The sequence below is a fragment of the Channa argus genome, chromosome 11 (genome assembly GCF_033026475.1).
Source record: "Channa argus isolate prfri chromosome 11, Channa argus male v1.0, whole genome shotgun sequence".
Classification (NCBI taxonomy): domain Eukaryota; kingdom Metazoa; phylum Chordata; class Actinopteri; order Anabantiformes; family Channidae; genus Channa; species Channa argus.
Genome location: NC_090207.1, coordinates 16,059,190 through 16,081,161, shown reverse-complemented (window position 1 = coordinate 16,081,161; position 21,972 = coordinate 16,059,190). Strand labels below are relative to the sequence as shown.

Sequence of the window (21,972 nt, the reverse complement as noted above, 5' to 3'; positions counted from 1 at the left end):
AAACCCTGCCGTAGGGCTTGAAATATACACACACACACACACACACACACACACACACACACACACACACACACACACACACCAGTTGGTTTGCCACACAACCAACATGACACAATGTAGAACATTGCAAGGGGCAGTATGGGAATATGCATAAATGTATAAAGATATTATAAGTGCTTTTATTAGTTCTTCTTATGTGTCCTTAAGTGTTAATTTAATTAAAGGTCATTGATGAGTGGCATTCTTTTTCAGTGTTTTAAATTTTAATGCATTTTTTCTTGTTTCTGTTGACATAAATATCTAAATAAAATTGAGAACATAATCATAATAATTACGTGTGGTTGTATTACTTTTTATTGCCATGTAGCCTCCTGACAGTGTGTGCATCAGTTTAAGCGTGTGGTTACATGTTTGTATGTGTGTGTGTGTGTGTGTACATGATGATATGGAGCTGTAATAAAGCCACAATCACAATCACTTGGCATTACAGCAGGAAAGAAATAATAACTCATAATGTTGATGTTTTTGTATAAAAACCCTAAAAAAACAGCTAAAAGAATGATCTTTGTAATGTCAAAAGAACACTGTGTGTCATTCAAGTTCAGCTACATTTCATTTTTGACATCTGATCTGTTTTTGACTGGTTTCTCCTAAACCCATCTACATATGGGGCACATGCAGAGAATGTCAGCAGTCACGTGTGTATAAAGGATTAAATGATTAAAATGAAATCAAAACAGAATGTTTGTATATTCTTGTTTATTGGCATGTTGCTGTGTGCAGTCAAAAATGAGGTATCAGACGACCACAGCCTGCTGCAATCTATGATGATTGCCCCTGAACTCAAAGGACTTGTCTTTGAGCCTTGACATTTGACATTTTTGACCTGCTCACTCATCAGTGAGAGGAAGCAGAGGTCAAGGGTGTTTGGATTCAACAACAAGGCTGCTGAAACGCTGTTAGCATACAAGAGAATTAGCCTGGAAGATGTTACTAGACCAAATTATTCTCTGCCTAAGTTAACATTTAAACAGCATTTCCTATTAATATTTTCAAGTATGAAAAACAGCACATCTTCCATGACCTTCAGATGATCTGTAAACCAGTTGCTCTTGTGCCATGAAGGTCCCAAGTTAGACTTGCTATTTGCAGCAAAGTGTAAAGGTTGAAACAACATTTGCACAAAGTTATTGCTAATTTGAATTCTTGCAAGAAAACTTACCTGTGGGAAATGTGTGTTTGCTTTTCTTCCTTTCTCTTTAGTGGAAACATGTTAATTGTGATTTGCTCAAGAACAGTCAATCAGCATGTAAAGGAAATCTTTTGGTGAATGTATTTACTCCCCACTTTTGTGTGTGTCCTCTATAGATGTAATGGGGGAAAAGGGGTGTGCAGAACTGCAAGCAGCAGGAAGTAGTGGTCAATGCAGAATCTCCAGGATTTTTTTCTCTACTGGACCCAAATGAGGTGAGCTTTGGTTAATAAATTATAACATAAGCATGTCTAAACATTTGATAATCAGAAATATCATGATAAGCTTTAGGTTTTTTAAATCTCCGTGATAGCCATTTGTGTATCTGGCAATAACAGCCCAAATTTGTTCTAATCAACCCAAAGTATAATTTTCACATTTATAAATTACAGTCCCTCATCTCTTTTGTATCTATTGCACAAAGTAAATGCAGCCATTTGAAGCTTTAGAAAGTAATGTCAAAGATATCCACATTTCTGTTTTGGCATGCATCTTTTTCCCCCCTCTGTGCCCATTTCAGTTGATGTGTTAGTCTGTGACCGTGTGTGTCTGTTTGCCTGCAGCAAAAGTTTGCCCATGTGTGTGTTGGATAAAGCCACAGATGTTAGTAGTGGTCCAGAGGACACAGTAAATAGAATAACAGTGGTTTGAAGGCAGCTCAGCTCAGGCAATGTGATGGTGGGCAGTACTAAATCCCCTGACCCATTCTATGTCCTGTTCTCTATGCCAAAGACATGAAGCATAGAAAAAGAGAAACAGAGGTCCAGTGTTCACTACAGCATCAACACACACACACACACACACACACACACACACACACACACACACACACACACACACACACACACACACCATCATCATCACCAGTAGCTACAACCAGGAAGTGATTTTACAAATTTCCCCCAGCCAATAACAGTAAATGTCCTTTGTCCTGACATTGTTTGCTTTGCATGCAGGACATCCTGCTCTACCAGTTAGAACTCTGACCATGTACATGTGACATTTTATGTTTTTGAAGAGAGACAAACGTTTTATTCAGCTGAGCTTACCCTTGTGCTATATTGTGCTATTTTATTTGTATTAGCTCGCAGGAACTGTGTTTTCTTTATTTGAACTTTGGCACAGGTTTTCCTACCACCAGGTGACCTCTTAAGAGACTGAGGTGTTGTGAAGTGTTGGGATATGAGGTATACAATTTGCTGGACTAGCTGTAATGACTGACATATGCCACTGTCAGCAGAAAATATACAACAACCCTTGGTACCATGCCATGCTTTTGCTCTCTGTGATTAGAAACGATGACAATGTGGCACCTTTAGTATGAAAAGTTAAACTAAAAGAAAGCACCCAAGTACCTAAAGTGCCTATACATTTTCTGTGTTGCATGTTCAGAATGTCAGAAATGTATTTCTTGATGATGCAAGAAAAAAAAGTTGGGGGGTGGGGGGAGAAGAGATTGTATGTCAGTGCCCACGGGTCTCAGTGTGTGGTGATGTTCCTCTTCCTAATTAATCCCAATACTCACACACAGAGATTTGGTGGAATGCTCAGGATAGCCAGTTAGCAGGGCAAGTCACTGGGTGGAAAACCATACCACAAAGAAGGTGTCTTACGGTGAACTCTGCATTTCTCATATATTTGCATACATTACATACAACTGGCTTTTGTCACCATAGCACAGCCTCAGATAAAATATATAACAACCTAAACATGTACTGAATCGTTATTTCAACTCATTCTATCTAGTGTTTCTGCTAAAGATGAGAGAGAATTTAACTTACAATAAAATGTTCTTAAGTAAATCTCACTCTTTCTGCCAAAAGCCAAGTGTTTAAAATTAGGAGCCCAAACCTGACTTAACATAATTTAGTAATAAAGGTGGGTTGGGAATGTGCAACATCTATCCCTACACCAGCTATGCATATGAACATGGTATTGTCATGAGTTGGAAGCTGAAACAGGAAATCAGGACAGCTGTCCATCTTTGAAGATCAGGAAATATTCCCTCCTCAATTGAGGAAAAAGATTTAATCTTCTAATCTCTTCCTCTCTCATGCCACTTAAACACACACAATATGAAAATCTCAGCAGTCATGATAAATATTTTTCACAGCTCCGACAATACAAAAGCATTTCCACTGTAAATTTGTTTGAGTACCAATTACTAAACATTAAGATAAGCACCCATAAAAACCCAGAATGTTTACTATACAGTATAGTTTGTTTATATTGCATTGCCTCATTTTCTATGCTATACTCATCATCTATCAGATATACATATTTGCAGTACAGCTGCTTCCAATTATGGTGCCAGCGGGAGTAAGTATTTACAATGTGACGTCCGCTTTGTGAATATAAACCCTCCACTCTTGTAGGCCAGATTCTGTATCATCAGTGATATCCAACACCGATTAATGAAGTCATCTGCATGTGTCTGCATGATTAAGGAGTGCTAAAGCATTAGTGTGTGTGTGTGTGTGGGTGTGTGTGAGTGGGCACTTGCGTCTGTGTGCATGTTGTCTGCACAGATAAAACAACAACAGAGAACCAAAAATGCCAGCATACATAAGACTTTGCAGCAGGTCCATTCACAAACATCAAAAGTAAAGATGCCATAGTAAAAACAAAGCCTGAAATCTCTATGATCTGGTAATAGAACAGCAGATTTTTCAAAAATGAATACTAAAACTGGGTACACAACTGAAGAGGGATTACGTTTATAAAAATAAGGTAAAATAAGTGAAATATATATTTTTAAGTGATTTAGTTTCCATCTATAATTTTTCCTATTACCTCTTTTTCAAGTGATTCCATATTTCATGCTTGGATGCAGTCCTTTCCCGATGCTATATATTGCAGACCGTCATGCCTCCTAGCGATGGCACAATATGTCCTTTCTATGGTTGCTCAAAAATTCTACAAAACTAGAACTTGCTTATCTTTTTTTCCCTCTCGTTCAGATGCACTACATCATCATGGATGTGCCAGGGAAGAATCTGCTATTTGTGTAAATCTCCCTCCAATCACTTTATAATTAAAAAAGGTAAAACTACCGTTTTTTATTTTCATTTAATATCCAAGTAGGTTTCAGCAGCCTGTGTAAAAGTGCCGCAGAGCTTCCTTCTGCATTATCATACAGTCAGAACAAAGCATGTGCACATTGTAAAATCATGCAAATGAATGCAAATCGCTAGCAGCAAGGAATTGCGAGGTGGCACGAGAGGAGTTTTATAAGCAGAGAGCGATGCCAAGGACTTTGTCTACAACACTTGCTGGACAATCTTCTTTTAAGTTGTGGCAGATAACTTAAAAAATATTGGTTTTAAATTTGATTCTAAAATCTCTTCTCAATTCTTGGTAGAGTTTCCTCTGCTTATAAGTACTGGATAGATCAGTTTACCATGATGTAGCTTTGTAATGTTTTATTTCTTTCTTTCTGGGGGGAGGAAAATCGGTCCATAGTTTTAGTGATGCAACAAAATGTGTCATTCTTTGAGGGGGTATTATAAAATGCAGTAAATGCAAATGCAATACAATGACTGCAAATGCCACTGCAGGATGTGTTTGTGTGTGTGTGGATGATGCAATATGTTGACCGTACCACCTCAGAGAAATGCAGAAAAGATTTTAGAAACAACAGTGCTTATGAAAGCAACCCCTCTGCTCCTAGGCCTCATAGTAAAAACTTCAACTTTATCAAGCATTTGACATTTTCATGACTGTGTTCAATGACTGAGGGAATTAGGCAATGACAAAGTAGGTCAGACTCATTTTTCCTCTTGCTATTAAAAAAGGGTTAAATTATTTTCCTTGAAATGTAATTTAATTCTTACTACATATATTTAAGATACTAGTAGAGTTATTGTCACGGATGTACCAGAAAAGATTGTCTTAAAAAAAAATCATTTGTGTATGTAAAAGTAAAAAGCCACTTTGCTTTCATCCTAAATTATATATCATCATTTTTTTTTCAATTCATAATATCACACCATGTTTAAAGTGAGTGTGTGGTGTAAAATATGTGCGTTTCCTCAACATTTATTCAAAACTTTTATTCAATTTTGATTTGTGGCTAAATCCATGATTTATGCAATAAAATCCCTAAATGTAAGCTGAATCTTTTGGCAAAGCTGTGCTTTTGCCAAGAAATTAATCCCTGCAGCACCACTTCCCCTGACAGAATGCTGATATTAATGTAGACATGGTTTAACAATATCATGTCCAAAAACTCTCATATCCACACAACGATCAGTAATTTGTTTCAGCTTGCATGCAAAAGAAAAAACAAATCATATTTAAATAATGCTGCCCCTTGCACAACACACACACACACACACACATGCACATGTGGACTAACCCACAGACACAATATGGTAGGGGAGAAAAGGGGGGAGCACACAGACAGACATTCGCCATTGTGCATAATGATGTTAACATTCCTGCATGTCTAATGCAAAGGATATTGAGACAGACACTAGCTGGTCGGCGGTCTTGCTGTGTGTTGTGTGTGTTCACGGATATAAAATGTAGAAGTGCATAATGATGTATTAATTGGGCCTGGTCTCGCTTGTGGTGTTTGGGCTCCTTGCCGAGGTTACCACCAGGCCTTTGATGCGATCGTTAATCTTATCAACTATATGCAAGATCATACAGCACTTTATTTTCTAGTCGGCATGCATGAAACTGCAAGTGCACTGCAGTCTGTAAAATAGAAAAGACTGTTCTTATTACTTTGTACAAAATTGCAACCAGTGAATATCTATTAATTTTATCTTTTCTCAAGTGATTGTTAATTTAGGAGTGGTTAAACCAGATTTACAAAGCTGTATGAATATAATTACTCATCAAACATAAATTGATGTGTATCAGTGGCTAAGATATTACAAGCTAAATGCTAAATAACATTGGCAACATTTTAAATCACCCGCATCCTGACAAAATAAATTTTTGTTCAAAAGGAGTGGCTTAAAGGGTCTGCCTTAATTTCGTACGTATGCTCCATCGAGGTGCCCTCCAATACTGCTATGTATATTTCTTTCATCTTCCTCCTAAAAAGAAGGACACAAACATGAAGGAAGGGAAAGTGAATATGAAAATGGAGTGCTGGCATCATAAAAGATGGAAACAAAGAGGGACAGACAGCATACACTGAGAAGGACAGGCAAAAGATGAAGCTAATTTTTCCATGGGCACCCAGTGGCGTCTGCATTGCAGATCGCTGAAATCCCTCTCGAATGTATCCCTGGGCTTAAGGGTGGGGTGGGGTGAGGAAGGGTGAACAAGGGATGGGTTTATGCTATCTCTGCTTTGGTACACTTTGTTTTTTTCCTCCCCCCACTGAAATATATTTTTTCTGTCTGCATCAAATGTCAAGTTAATTTCCTGGGTGCTATGAGGGATGTGTCCTCCACTTCAGTATGTGTGGCAAGTCGGTGGATTGTGGCAGGGTACTGTGCATGCCGGTGTGTGTGTGTGTGTGTGTGTGTGTGTGTGTGTGTGTGTCTGTGTATGTGGGTGTGTGTATGGGTGAATGGGGATGGGGAAAGGGGCAAAGCAAGGCAAAGATAGAGACGAGAGGTGATGAGGGGGGTTTGGTATAGTATCTATAAATTGGCTCTCTCTGAAGAGCTAGAGAGGTGTGTTGAAATTGTATATCCATGTGTGTGTGTGTGTGTGTGTGTGTGTGTCTGGTTGTATAAGAATATGATCCAATTATTAATAGATGCTTTTGTCGGTGTGTCTGTGCCCATGTGCCTGTCCTTAGTTGTGCATTCAAATGTTCATTTCTTTTGTAGCATCATATAAATTGAATACTAAAGCAAAAGAAAGAAAAAGCACAGCATATATTTAAATAAATGGTTCAGTATCATTGAAAAAAGGCACGAAATCTTGGTAGACTTAGTAGAAATAAAAGTTGAAAAATTTCCTCCAACTCTTATCAGCTGTGCTCCATTTTTTGATATTTGATATCTGGTAGCATAATAGCATAATATGTTAAATAACCTATCAGTTCTTTTTTTAACCTTGTTGCTTGGCAATGGTAGTTTTGAGTCCTGTAGTCTTCCAAGACTGGGCAAGATCCTTTAAATAGTGTTCATGTTTTCTCCATCATTATTGAACCTTTACTTTGCTGCTTTTCTATAATAAACACAAATATATTCTCTACACTATATTTACTATAAAAATGATGAAAGATCTTGTTCAAATCTAAAGACTTCTTTCAGTCCCAAATGCTGCAGTTTTTTTCAGTGCCTTCATTGCATATGTGACCAACTGTGCATGTTTATGCATGTGTATCTGTGTGAATTTGTTTATAGGTTTGATTGTGTACTTTTTTGCACGAGGCTGTTAGTTGTATCTAGGAAAACTGTATATTTTGTACTGCAAAGCGTAAAATGCCTTATTGCAGAGAAAGGGGATTATCCATTTGTCAGTCGTGCTTACATTGATGTATGCTCCTGCCCCACAAATGTCACATCCCATAACCCAGAAAAATTACACCAGTCCCACCTAATTACGCATATTCATGATGCTGTTTTGCATAGTGCTGCTAGCATACTTCTGTTACAAGCCACAAAGCTGAGGGATGTGGTTGAGTGAAAAGCCTTTCAATCCACTGATTCAGTGCATCTCCCCCACGAACATCAGTTTGATAACACTACCTCTATGCCAATTTTTTTTTTTATGATCTAAGACCATTATGGGAGGAGAGTTTTCTCTTATGTCTTTTACTCAGTCATACTGGCACTGCCTGCAGCATTTCCAACTTTAGTAGGAATTTTTAATAAAGAAATTAGCTTTGTCCCAGATTATGAAGGTCATTTTAAAGATAAGCTAAACTCAGACGTCAACTAAAGATTTTTGAAACACTTTGTCATCTGTACTGTCTCTGCTTGTTTTATGTGGTTCTTTCTTCCTTGTATGTTTCTCTTATGTGATTCTTCTCATCGTTGTTGATGATCAATGTGACAATCAATGCTAGCAACTAGAAACAGGGTTGAGCAAATACTATTTAAGATAAAAAAATATAGAAGAAAGACAGATGAGGAAGCACTGAAGGTAGAAAGAGAGGTATAGTGGAGGGGAATTCATGAAATGTAGTGCCTCAGTGCCTTATTGTAGCACTTACGGAAGTGACTTAATCAGACTTGGCCCAGCTGTAATGAAGGAGAGGGTCCAGGCTGTGCCACTGCTTGTGTAAACAGGGATTGTTTCAGTCCAGGGTTCCCAAACACAGGCATCAATGGCACCATTGTCCCACCAGCTCTCATTAAGAGGCAAAACCAAGATGGGGTGAGGAGCAAAAGCAGGGAAGGGAGGTGAGTGGAAAAGGGGCAAAAGGGGAGCAGGGAGCGGGGGGTGGGGGGTGGGGGCTAAAAAGAAGAGGTGTTGGGGGAGAAAGAGAGCAAGCGAGTGGGAACCTGACATGAACAGAGGATCGAGTGGGAGGGGGGAAGCGGAAAAAAGAGGGATGGAGTGAGATGGTGAGAGGTGCTGCTCTGATCCTGATCTTTTGTTTTCACACTTTTATTGTGTCTTCTTTTCCCACCATCTTTTCTCCATGTCCTTCCATCATCTCAGTCATCATCTCTCTTCCCTGTCTTTCTCTCTCATCCTTTCATCCACACGTCCTTCCTACCAGCCACCTACTCGATTCCTTCCATATGTCTTTTCTTCGTTTTTTTTTCTTTTTTTTTTTTTTGGGATGGTGAAGGATGCTTTGCCTGTCATACCACCTTTGCATCACCTTTCCTTTCCAGCGCAGGAGACAAGGGAGAGGGGGGCAGTGAGGAGAGAGATGAGGAAGAAAAAGGAAAAAGAGGATTGGGAGGGGGGAAGAGAGGAGTAGGAGAGAGAAAAGGAGCAGGAGCGAGACAAAAAGAGAAGATCACACTGCTTCCTGGCTTAATGAACATGGGCAAAGGATGATCACAATAGAATACATTATGCTCTTGTTAGCAGAGGCAATCAATTAGCAGAGAGCACACTACTGGCACACCATCTCTCTCGCTTGGGCACTGCCTCATTCACAGCCCAAATGAGTGACCCAAGGAACCCCTTTGCCTCGTCGTTTTTCCCACCCTCAATGCCCAGTGGCCACAAAAGATTTGATTTCATTCCTCAATGTAAAAAGGGACAGCATTAAATTTGCATTTCCACCACATTCATTTCATGTTAGTTGGAATATTAGTAAGGGTGTGCAGAAGTCAAAGGTCCTAGCTCAATGCAGCAAGATGTGTGTGTGTGTGTGTGTGTGTGTGTGTGTGTGTGTGTGTGCGTGTTTGAATGGGCGTACACATCTAAAACAATATATATTAATCAAATCTTCATTCACCATATTTTATTTATTCATCATCACCTATATCAACAAAACCATGTTATGCTAATTGGACTTTCTCAGTTGAAACTGCCCTCTGATAACACACTAACCCCATGAAAGCTTGGCTCCACAGGATGGGAATCAGACATGACAATGTCTGTGTGACTGACAATGACAATTGCATACCAAATCGTCACTCAGGTCCCATCAGCAATTCATACAGCGGTTGGATGAAATTCCTTCATCCTTCCCCCCATGTTTTCTTCTTCTTCTTTTTTTGTGTCAGCTAGAGAAATAGCTCCAGGTAATGGCAGCAATCTATACTGTGAAAGAGGCAAGGAGTAGTTCTGCCTTAACACAGGCACAAATCACCACTGTCTAGCTGGGGATCTGTAAAAGTGTCTATGATGAGTAGTACACACTGCTTTTACTGGGTGACTTTGCTGCGAATCCAGGCAGAAGTTGGAAATGGAAGAAACAAAAGGAAATGAAAGAAAAGGGGATAATGAAAAAATTAAGAGTCAGGATTTAGGATTTTTTTGAAGACAGTGAGAGGAAGATGGCCTCAGGTTGGGGTTCACAGAAGGTGTTTCTGAGGAGTATGACCATCTGGAGACTGTGTTTACATGTTTTTGTTTATTCCATCTTCCACATATTCCTTTATAAGATGGAATATAATATTGTACAATGTTGAAAGCAGCTTCTTACATAGCTGTTTGTGCATTTCCTTCACAAAGCTGCCTCGGTGCTTGACATTTGTCAAGGTCACAACATTTCTCAGCTAAAAGTTGCTGCCTTTATATTATATCTTGTTGATCAGCTAACAACATTGCAGTTTATTTTTCAATTAATTCTTCTAATAAAAAAGAACTAGCATTTCTTTGCAACCATGAGACACATTTTATGTATAGTACACATGGGAAAACTTTGTTTTGTGATTCAAGCAAGCTGAAAAGTAGCATTACTTAGGTTAATGTGCCCTGCTGCTTTGATAAAAAGATATCTATCATTTATGAGTATTGCAATGCTATTTAGACATGCACTTTACTCTTTTTATGAACCCTGCATGTTTTCTTAGAGATGCTTTCCTTTTAACAGTTGCCTTCAGCCTCTGCCTATTACATGATCAGAATCCTAGGAAGCAAAAATAGGGAGGAAGGAAAACCTGCTTTTGTTTCCTGACAATTAATCAAGTCATGAAATTTGTTATTTGTCAAATGTATTTTTGTTGAATCTCTAGGCCAACAGACAACAAATACAGTACAAACAGAAAACTGTGTTTACACTGACAACCAAGCAAATAGTTTAAGTGCCATTTTGTTTAGTGTGTGTTGTGGATGTAGACAACAATATTTTCATTATCAACAGGGATTATATAAATATAATAAACTCTTTGTCAGCAAAAAAGGTTTTATTTGCCCCTTATCTTGCAGATAAAACTATGTCTTTATCATAATATACAGTCTTTCATTTCGTATTACAATGTAGAGCTGAAATCAGTGTTACTATGAGTTTATATCTCATTCAGCCTTTTCCCTACTGTGCAAAGCAATAATAAATTTTAAACTTATTATGATATTAGATATAAGGCCTGATTTAGCCCCTTTAGGATCCTTTGGGTTCTGCATATTTGTGCAACTTTATGACTGTGTATAAGTTTGTGTGTGTGTTTGCGTTGTGTGTCTATTTGCAGTTGTACATTACAAAGTAAAAGTATGACTTATTATATTGCATTAAGGCTGCTGGTCTCATACACGATCTATAGGAACATTATTGGTCCACACTAATGTGTGGATGAAAATAATATGCTTCACAGTATGCATAGCTTCTGTTGTTACATGTCTAGCTATAAAGTGGTTTTGATCTCCTTTACCAATAAGTGCCTGTATAGAATTGTTTTGTTGGTCTTCATAGTGCGTCAGAATGGTGCAGGGTTGCATTCTGACCTTTCAAAGAGAGAGAAAAAAAACATTTTTCCCAGAATCTCTCCTCTAAGCTGAAGACAGGACAACAGGACAATCGTTGTATATTGTATGTGTGCTTGTATTTTTGTATCTGTTGGAATATTCAAGTGCAAGTGCAAAATGCGTATAATGTATTCAACATTTTCAAGCTGCAGAGGGCATTGTGTTGTCTCTTCACTTTGAAAGTTGAAACATTCAACATCTAATGGATGGGGAGCAGGAATAGTAACATAGGGCATGAGATGGAGGGGTACACATAGTACTTCATCTGTTTGAGTAATCTGTCTGGCTCTATGGTGAGGATTTGTAAAAATATGTGTTTATGCTGCAAAAAGTCAGAAAAGTCAGATCAATTAATATTTCACTATAGTTTTCAAATATGTTAACATGAAAAAATGTACACAGAAACTACAAAAGACACATAAACATTTAAAAAAGATACACCTTTAGTCCTGCACGTACATATGTTTGTGCTTTCAAATTCTGAATCGTTTTAGGTTTAAGGGAACAGCATCCTCTTAAAGACTGGTCTTAAAATATGTTTGACACAGTTTTTTTCTCTACCTTGTGTACACGTGTTTGATTTAGACTTCAGTGGCTATTGTTTTCCTCTTTATCTTTTTCTTCATCTCATCTCCTGGACTCTCCCACCACTGGGTCTCCATGTACAGGCAGTCATGCTCTTGACATTTGTGTCCAACCAGGGTCTGGTGACATTGCCTTTACCACCCCTCACTGGCTCTCCCTTCTCCATCCCTACCCCCCACTGCAATTCTTAACCCACTGAGTCCTCCTCAATAGTGTGCACACAAATGTATGTCTGTTTGAGTGTGTGTTTCTGTTCTTTGGGACTATCCTATGCCCAAAGTACCTGTGTGTGTAGGACATGGCCCGATCACCCACATTCATGCTTAGGGGACATGGAACGGAGAAGGCCTTTTTCTCTGCTGGATGCAGGGCTGTGAGGTAGAGGGTACCAACACATTCTCATGCCTCAGCCAACATGTTCTTAGTCTGCTAACAGTAGAAACACACAAGGTCTATTCTAAACAGAATAACCTAAGAATATGTATCTAAGCCTCCATCTTGTTACAGAATATCTAAAAAACTTTTTTACACTTTCTTTTTCTAAATGCGATGGGAAAATCGGCATTATTCACTATAGTTTATTTAGAAAACATTTTTACGTTGACCGTCTGTATGACTGGAATTTGGATGAGTTATTATGTGCACAGACAAAATGCAAAGCCTCATTGTTCTTCTTCAAAAACACACACACACACACACACACACACACACACACACACACACACACACACACACACACACACACACACACACACACATACACACATATACAAGCATGCTCACCGTCCCTGCAGCCATGGGAATGGAGATTGTTGAGGTTCAAGGTCATTTTGAGTATTCAGCAGCCTGGGGCTCTCTATTGTCAGTGCACCACATCCTTTCGCTCACACATGTGCTCAAAACCCCACACACAACACATTGTAGGTGGGCGTACGTTCTACACACTGCATCTCACTAACACTCGCATCTGAGACAGCAAAGTGTCTGTCAGGTGAGAACATGACACTCTGTAAGCCCACACACATATACAAACAGTCACAGGTGTGAATCTTCAATGAAGACACAATTATCCATGTTTGTTTCTGTGCCATTGACTGTCTACACACAAAAAAATGAAAAATATGACTATTTATGTTTTTTTCATCATTTACCTATTTTGTGGCTTTTTTTGTTGTAACTATTTATTTTTCATGTCCACAGTCTACAAATTGTGTTTTATTGTCTAAGTTTCAGTGGACACACCCATTGATTATTTCATATATGGTGTCTATTTAGTGAGCGATTAAACCCAGAGATAGTTTTCAGAGTGAAGGTGAGGAAGAGAAAGCAGCAGTGGGTGTGATTAGCTGCTTTGTTGGAGGTCTGCTGAGCTTCATTGGCTCCAGAGAATAGGTTCCTAATGAACCCAGCCAAGCTTAGACCAAACTTTGTGCTGAAGACAAACTAAGTTATGGTGGTCTGGCAGAGTGCTGGGGGCAAGTCGACTGATATACAACGCCTGGACATATGGTCCCCCCATCAGGGCCTCTCCCAGCCAGTTTCTCATGTCCGGGCTTCTGTGTGTATGCTTTGGTGTGTGGGTCTACATGTCAGAAAAGGTGCAGACAAGGAGAATATTTATATTGTGAATTTTTGTATTTGTTTGATAAGTCACTGGAACAGAGAATCAGATAACTGGAGAAAAAACACAGGGTGTGATGGGGGTGGGGGGGCAAAGGCGGAGAGTGAACGCCAGGCTGGTTGATGCTTACTGAAAGAGACAGAGGAGAGAAGGCTGCAGGCTTTGTCTTTCCAGCTGACCCCAATACAGAATCCATTCTGACACGTCCTACAAGACATGAAGTAACTGAGTAAATCAGGACAACCTGGTTGTAGTGTGGCAGCAACTGCACCATAACTAATGCAATATGAGGTGGAATTGTACGATCTCATACTACTGAAAATCACATAAGAGAAAAAGTTTAAAGATTTTATACATTCTAAAAACTTGTTGCCAAAATGTAAGTCAGAGGATTAGATAGTAGCCTTTGCTTTGTTTTGTTTGCATATGTCCTTGCACGCCAGCATTTAAAGAGGAGGCACAGATGAGCCTGAGCATGGCGAGTAGTTTGAGGTTAATTGTTTGGGTCAGGGTGGGAGCGTGGGGAAGGATGGCTGCTGTGTCCCACCAACAAGGCTCTCGGTAACTGAGCCAGCGCGGGGGAGAATGGGCCCACTACAGGGCCACACAGCAGGCTCAAACAACACTTATTCTACTGGCCAAACTGTCAGCCAGAACAACTTCATTGTGCCTAAAATTAGAGTTGAAAGCAAGGCAGAGACTTAGGAGGGGGGAGGGGGCAGTGGGAAGGTAGGGAGAAAGAAGGAGAGGATGCAAAAAGGAAGAGAGAGAGAGGGGGTCTGTGGGAAACCGGGGGACTGGAAAAGGGGGAGTCCCAGAGAAAGTGCAGTCTTGGGGATGAATAGGGTCAGATGGTGTGAGTTCATTTAAGTGAGGAGAATCCCCATAGATCCTACATGAGGGGCAGACAGCCAGGAGCAAGGCAGTGGCCTCAGTGGAAATGTTTTAAAATGCATTCATGCATAAGGGATTTGTAGCAGGTTTGCACTTTTGTGTCCGTTTTGCCACCACATTTACTCATATTGCCCAGTTTTAGACTCAACAGCTAATGGTGACTCACGTTCAATAGATGATAGTTTGCAGTATATCACTCAAGTGCTGCCCTGAAGTTTTTTAATTATCTGTTTCTTTAGACAAATAAAAACTGTGTGATTGCGGTTTAGATTTCAACATTGGTGGTTGTTTTGTGTTATTTTTTTTTTTTTGAGCAACCTTTTCTCTATTATGTCATACCGATGCAGATCATATATTAAAGAAATGCCTCTGGTCTATGTAGTGAGCAACTGTGCCACACACACACATACACACACACACACACACACACACACACACACACACACACACACACACACACAGTCAACCGCATAGGCAACCCACTAACATTAGACACTTCCTTGCAGGATTCCCTTGCCCTTGACCCCAGGAGGGAGCCCATCTACTGGCTTTGAACAGTGATTTGTATGTGGTACAACAGGAAGCCCCTTTTAGACTGACACTAAACCAGTTTAAATCAGACCAACACTGATTTATGCCACCATTCTCCTCTTTGTCTCTTCTTGCTTCTCCTGCTGGCTATTTCAAATTCATCTTCTTGCCCTCGGTAACTACTAAAAAAGGTTGAAGAAGTTTACTTAGTCACACTGAGTATAGGGAAAGTCTGTGATTTTGTGTGTGTGTGTGTGGGCAAAGGTGTGTGTCTGTGTGAACAGTAGTCTGTTGTATTTGTCTGCAATGTATTTGTATATATGTGTGAGCATGTGTCCACACACAAAATCCAGAAATGTACACACACAGACACCGCACACACACACCCCTGTTTGATCCAGACCTAGCCCTGCAGCTCCCAGAGACTCAACAAAAGGCCTCTTCTATCCATTGTATGAGCTGTGTTTTTCCCAGGAGAGCTCGGGCTCAGCGAGAGAAGGGCCCCAGATCACTTTCTCCTCACATGGATGTTTATTCGCTCTGTGGTCCAGCAGAACACCCTCAAAAGGACTGGCCTTACCATTTTGACGTGCATGACACATAGTTTTGGAAAAGAGAAGAGGGGCTAGCGGGTGTGAGAAGGAAAAAGAGAAACAGAGTGTCTTGACAGATGAACAGACCTGCAAGACAGACAGATAGAGAACAAGGCTGTCTATGAAGGTGTTATAGTGCACTCATATGAAAAAGAATATTCACGTTCCTCTTCACCATTTTATTTGCTCCTTGTCTTTACACTAGTCAGCTTTCTTGTCAACCTTGTTCATGAATGTAGATCCACCTAGTGTGTAGGAAGAGATTTCCCCCTGATCTTGACAAGCTCCCCCTTCCCCGCCTGCATACTAATTTCTCCAGAACTACTGAACCAATGCAAAAACAAATACAAATTGCCAGAGCTGCTTTTCTTTGCTTGAGAAGAACAGTTTTAGTTCCTGTCTATTGTAGGTTGGTGAAAAATCGGATGTGGACAGAGAAGCTGACAGAGACCGCGGTTGTAGTTACCCATATGATGTCTTTATCAGAATCTGTCCACAGGTCTGATTTTAATCTGTCTAAATGTCTGATCCAATGACAGGAGATAAAAAAAAAAAAAAAAACAGCTCATTCCCTCAACTGTCAGATCCATCAAGTCAATCAAACGTTTAATGTGATCAGAAAGACAATAACTGATGTTGACAATGGCAGGTTTGGTTTTATAGGTTTTAAGGATGTCTCATTTTGGAGACATTGATCTGTCCTTAGCTGCTCTGTCTTTTCCGCCTGTCTTTACCTAAGAGGTTTGAATGCGATATATCAAAGTCATTCACTTTTTCTAGCAATAACTAAATGTTTCCTTGAGATTGAGAGTGCCTGTGAGGTTGACCATAGATCTCAGCAGAGCTGCAGAACCTGACAGTTGAAAACAAACATGGTAGGCTGATACCATCTAATCTGTTCAACACCATTATCGTCTAAGATATCGCTATACTTCCCTCCATACTCACACGCACCCACCCTTCAAACTAGACTTACTCTCTCCCTCTACATCCTTTGAGGTAAAAGCTTGTGTGTTGAGGCTGAGAGTGAATGTAAGCCATTGTTATGGTGTAACTGGACTCTACAGCAGGTTGTTTGATCCTGTTTTGGGCCTGAATAGCTGTTTTTTTTTTTTTACTTGAACTACCACATCAGCTGAGAGGGTCAGACAACAGATTCTATTTGTAGAGCCCTCTGTCGTTTTTTTTTTCCCTGTTTTGTCCTCGGTTTGTTTCTCTTTGTCAGTCTAAAGCTCTCATTTAGATTCGGGTTAAGTCTGAAGCTTTACTTACCATAAAGAGGAGCGTGCACTCATTAACACACTGTACCTGACACAAACGTATGCGTTTAGGGACACGCTGTCGCTCCCAATTTCTCCCTCATTCTCTCTAGCTTTTTCTTTAAACAGGATCTTCTTGTACCTTCTCTGTGTTCAGACACTACGATTATATTTCTCGCTTGTACCCCTGGCATGGTGATAGAAAAGAGAATGTTACAGGAAAGTGTTTAAATGACAAAAGCTTTAGTAAATTGTTTTGTTGACCCACAATACTTTGCATGCTACAGACAAGCTCTTGTTGTGTTCCTGTTTACCCAACATCATTGTATTATTTACATTACAACATGGAACCATGTCTGTCTATTGTTGAATATTGTGGGTGCTGACTTGCAGTTCTATCCCTTTGTTATTGTTTTGGCATTGTAGTCTCAATTTATGATCTGTTTGCCGTTCAGTGTGGACAACATAAATGCAAATAGCGCCGTCTCATTATGCCAGATGTCTTTGCATGTCAGCTTTCTTCCGTAAGAGGTATACATAAAGAGTTGGAGCAAGGATGGAATAGCGCTGTATGTTTTTGGAGGAAGATTTGTGCCCATACACCCAAATGCACTCATCTGTGTTTTAGCTGATTTCCAGTCAGGTGCAAGAAACTGTACATTCATTTGCATAAGAATAATTGACACTTCAAATTATCCTTGCAATAAAGGGGATTATTTTTTCAGCATATGTGCCGGCAGTGAGCATTGCAATACGGGAGAATATGAAAGGCAGGGTAAAACACAACACGGTCGGGAGACACACGTCATAAAAGATTAACCCTTTAATTTCCCCTTTTCAGACCAGAGGATTTGATGTGCCTTTTTATTGCAAATATACCTTGATATACAATAAAAATGACATTTGTAGGGAACTAATAAATGAATTCTTCTCTATATCAAAGGATTCTATGACTGCCTGGTGGGACAAAGTGTTGTTTCTGAATGATGGGTATTTTACCTTTAAAGCTTTAGTTGCACTGACTGCATCACGTGCACATTTACACATCTATATTCACCTCTGTGGCACTGGGCGCAGGCCAAAAGAGTAAGTGCTATTAAGTAGAATGTGCCAATGTGTGTGTTGCAGTGTGGATGTGTGCGGTTTGAGGGTTTGCCCACATTAAACCATTAAAGCAAGTGCATTGTTGAATTATTGATAATAGCTAATGAAAAGGATCAGTTCAGGATGAACTACAGGCTTAACCATAGCCCCGAGGGCAAACACACACACACACACACACGCACATACACACAAAACATAAATAATTTTCGGTGTTTAACAATTTTTAGTTTTACCTTTCCTTAGACAAATATTACGCTCGGTGTTGACATTATTTTCTCTGTCTGTATCTCACTTTTCATTGTTCTATCCTTGTTTGATTATATTAAACTCATCATATTATGAGCATTGCCCAACGCTGTGGCAAGATAGCTGTTGTGTGGAACAGGGCCTACCCAGTTGACAAGCAGAGTGGAGAATAAGGGACAGGGATTCTGATTTTGGGGGGGAGGGGTTTTGGGAATGGCGGATGAGAGAAGGAGGGGAGGGTGCCTCGGCGCCAGCCCCTCTGAAGCGCTCAGCATCCCCCCGCTTATGGGATGGCGGATGTGTCTGGGGGTATCCATGACAACACTGCTGCATGCCAGGGACATACCGCAGAAACATGACCAAGTAGAGCTGGTGCTGGTGCTCAAACGTGCGCGTGTATGTGTGCGTGCAGATCCATTAAGGCCCACATATCTCAGTGACATTAATATTGACTCACTGAAACAGGGAGCTACTGCTGCCTCAATCAGTTTGCTGTTAGACCAGCATGTATCTCAGACACCTTTATTTCAGTCTTTTACTCAGAGGCGCAACAGGAATGTGGCCACTGTATACATACTCTCTTGTAAGTTAATGTAAGCCAGTTTGTGTAGTTTGACACAGTTGTCAAGGAAAACGCCTTCTTGCTAATGGTTCAGCATGGCACATTTTTATGCTTGTACTATATATTTTATACTTTCTCAGACACAGAGAGGTGCACCCACACATTCACTGAGGTCATGAAGCACAGGTCAGGACTCACTTACTGTCTAACAAAAATGCAGGCAGACTAACACAGACACAGACACACACACACAGACTCACACAGTCACACTCCAAGCTCTTGCACAGATCAAACTGTGTTATAATAATCCCATCTGGGACGGCCTGGATTCTCACCAAGAAAGTACCCACATAATGATGTTCTGATGAGTGTGTGTGTGTGTGTGTGTGTGTGTGTGTGTGTGTGTGTGTGTGTGTGTGTGTGTGTGTGTGTGACAGAGCAAGAGAGAGGAAAGAGGGAGAATGGAAGGTGCTTTATAGGTTATATACTGTTTTATATTTTAAACCCACATGCCCGCCCACACACATGCAAGCACACACACAAGCTCACGCACACACATGCATGCAGAGTCAAACTCTGATCCTGCGGGAGTGTATTTTTAACTCCAACTGCCTGTGCATTTGTTGAGGGGTTAAAGGGCCGAATGGCGAATCAAGTAAATAATTCACAATAGCTGAAACTCTTTCGATGTAACCTCAGAATGAATGGGGGAGGGAGACCTAGGAGAGTTTCTTACTTAGTGGCACACAATAAACCTAGTCCTTCTTATGGTTATATTTCAAAAGATTAGAGGTGTCTAATAGGTTAGACATTACTCTGATCATCTAACAATGATGATTCCACTCCATCTGTAATATACAAGAATATCTACAGTATTGCATGTATTTATTACGTGTGTACTTGTTTGAATGTATTTGTTGTCTGTAGCAATTAATATATTCCTGTCCTGTGTTTTTAGGTTGGATGGGGGCCACATGGATTGTGAGCCAGGAACAAATGCCATAATGGTTGGAAGCTCCAGGCTAAAGACCTCAAGGATGTTCAGCTGATCTCAGAGGTGACTACGCTCTCTTCTTTCAAGCACTACTGCTTCTGCATTCTTTTTAAATGGACTATATTTCACACGTTTCTTTCTATGCATTAGTAGTTTCTGCATCCTTTTTCTCAGAGAAATCTATATGAAAGTGTCTGTAAGACATTTTGAGTGACATTGCCTCTGTCAAATGGCTGATTGAAGGAGACACAGAGAAAAATGCTGTGCTAATGAAATCCTCTGACCCACATCCTTTAGTGCGATCCATTTCTCCAAAGACACAGAAAGGGCATTTATACAGGTAAACCATGACTGGTCCCTGAAGTGAAAGAGGGTTTTTTCATGAGGAAGAGGAGCATCCATTATTTACTATACTGTGGTTGCTAGACACTTAGGAGATAATGCAGTGCTTCAAGCATACAAAACATAGAGCCTCCTTGGTGCTGGCGAGGCCATTGTTGTGTGTTTTGAACATGTCTGTTTCCATCCATACTGACAGATGAAAAAGAATATGTCTCCCCAAGGTTCAGAAGCATGGACAGAGATAGATAGAGAAAGAAGGGGTGGGAGAGGATGTGTTTGTGTGTGTATTAGTCATATTTTTGTGCCTGTTTGGTATTCATGTCTGTGCACATTTGTCTAATTATTGCCCCCAGTTTATTTGTTGGCATCAGTATGTGTGGTAGTGTGTGTCACACGTGAGCTACATAATGTAAACTAAGTAGTCTTACACACAATGTAAATACATGTTTGTACCTATATAGTGTACATGTGCATGCATCATGTTCTACATGCGCTCAGTCTGTAGAAGTAGTCTCCTCTAGTTCGGATTGGCTTCATTCAAGTCTTATTCTCTGCAGATCAGGAGCAGTATCAGTTGCCTCCTCATGGAGAGTGGAGGCACCTGACTGTAGTCTACTGGGAGTAGTTTGCAGTAGAAGAGCAAGGCATACAACTCATCAACTTGACATGTTTATTAGCATTAAGCAAGAAACTTCATCTTCATGTGCACAATTCTAGGTGAGCAAGGTGGGAAAGTTTCGGTGTAAAGGACGTGTAAAGACAAGCAAAATGTCTGTGAGCAAGTGTCCACTTTTTGCAGGTTTTATTTCTCATATTATACTCACACTGATTTTAGCTACCCATGGCAACTCTTCTGTTTTGACATTACTGACTGATGACCACAAATGGCACACACTGATCAGCTTCTGAAGACCACTGGCTCAGTTTACCTAGTAAAAATCAAGCTCTATTCTGTTAATTTGGTGACTGTAAAATGATTATTTTCCAGTGTGATAAACGTATGAGCAATAGTGATGAGCATTACCAAACCTCTGGAGCTACATGCATAAACAGACTCACATGCACATCAAATCATCCTTGCATATATGTTTGAAATGCAGTGTCAGCAGAGAAGATGAGGAGGATGATGAGAGGATGTAGCTTTGACTAAGATTAGCTGCCACAGATAAACACGCAGACCAGGCAGGCAGTGTGTGCCCTTGAGGTGCTCTGAGCAGCCAGGGTGGTATGCTTGAATTGTCTGAATCCACCTCCCTTCATCTTTTAGAGCAGGACTGACTTTTGCTGATGGCCCGGGGACCCTCTGCCAAACCCGAACTGTTCTGTACTGTCAGCCAAACATCAGAGAAATTTGTTGCAGAAGAGAGTCAGACCAAAACAGTACTTTTGTACATTGTGAATTCCCTGAAAGAACTGTCAGATGAAAGGGGAGTTACTGACTTACAGCAACTAACGTTTAAGAAATTATTAACTGTTTGTCAAGATAGATCAGAAAATAGAGTTAACCTTTTGCAAATGCCTTTGTTAAAGTTATGAGATCCTAAATGATGTGCAGCTCAATCTTTGTTTTCTAGTGCACACAATGATACCATCCATTGAGGATTTACCTGATCCAGCCAGGCATCCTTACTGAATCCACCTCCCTTAAGCCTACACACTCCTATTAAGCCCCAGAATACCCCCAGTGCTTGTCAACAAGCTC

General features: G+C 40.2%; 1 long non-coding RNA gene across 1 annotated transcript in view; it reads left to right on the top strand.

Annotated features, from left to right (window-relative positions):
• Positions 1–21,972, top strand: part of LOC137135706 (uncharacterized) — a 36,524-nt gene that overhangs the window by 13,480 nt on the left and 1,072 nt on the right. The window contains exons 2-3 of the long non-coding RNA XR_010915480.1: positions 1,369–1,467; positions 19,893–19,991. This is a non-coding gene — a long non-coding RNA (uncharacterized lncRNA). The remainder of the gene's footprint in view (positions 1–1,368; positions 1,468–19,892; positions 19,992–21,972) is intronic.